We start from the raw sequence: 1,232 nt of genomic DNA on the forward strand, positions 1-1,232 counted from the left end.
AATTGAATCAAAATCTCTGAAAGAGGGACCAGATATTTGCATATTCATCAACCTTACTCAGATAAGTATAATGCACACCAAAGTTGTAGAACTGTTGTTAAATGCGATGATACCTAAATCTTTTAACCATTCATAAACATAAAAATACAATATGTCAGAAATAATTTTAGTTACTTGCCATGAAAAGCAAAGAAAATTAAAATGTATATGCAATGTATAGCTATTTTTTATTCAGGACTATTTATCAAATATATATAATTTTATGTAATTTTATACATAAATTTCAAAATTTATGCATTCTATATATAAAATTTTAGAATCTATAAGTAAATTCTGGTATTCTCCACATTAACGCATTTATCACTTAAATCTTTCAGAATTGTTTGTCAGAGTTTCTCTTCCATATCCTGTTTTTTCACTTAGAGTCATCTTCATTTCTTTCAACTAACAATTACAGATTATTTAAGAACAAGATTTGTCTTCTCATTAGGGAGAAAAAATAAAGATTTATTAATTACAAATTCCTCCTAATAAAAATGTGGGGAAATTTACATTTTACAAGGAGATATCAATGTTTTTCCTTCTCTTTTTTAACTGTCCACTACTACTGTCCAAATAAGAATGACATATTAATTAAGCAAAATCAAGATGTTACCTATGAATCTCACATTTTGATAAAGATTGCTGTTCTTTTGATTACATTCCTCCTCAGCTTACCATTAACTTATCATTCACCTTCTCTCTTAACCAGATATGACATATTATGGAGATACTACTACAAAGAAATGATACAATTTAGAAGAAAATGCTGGATAGGTTTTAGGATAGGTTCTGCTGCTAACAAGAACAAAAATGTTATATACATTTGAAAAATTGTCAAAATAGCAAAAATTGTCAGGTCAAGATTTGAGTAAAATAAGAAAGCCACAGAGGTAACATACAAAAAGATAACATACAAAATATGCAGTAGAGTTTTAAAATTATATTGAGACATATCACAAAACACTTTAGACCAAGGTTCCTCAACCTTGGCACTATTAACATTTTGGATCAAATAAGGTTTGGTTGATGGGAAGGTTGTCCTCTATATTGCAGGATAGTTCACAGCATCCTAGTTTCTACCTACTAAATGTCAATAGAAAAAATTCTGTTGTGACCAAAAAAAGATTTAAAAAATGTCCCATTGAGGGCAAATTAGCCCTCATTTAAGAACCAATGCTCTAGGTCAGTAA

This window comes from Leucopleurus acutus, assembly GCF_964270905.1.
Source record: "Leucopleurus acutus genome assembly, contig: HAP1_SCAFFOLD_419, whole genome shotgun sequence".
NCBI classification, from domain to species: Eukaryota; Metazoa; Chordata; class Mammalia; order Artiodactyla; family Delphinidae; genus Leucopleurus; species Leucopleurus acutus.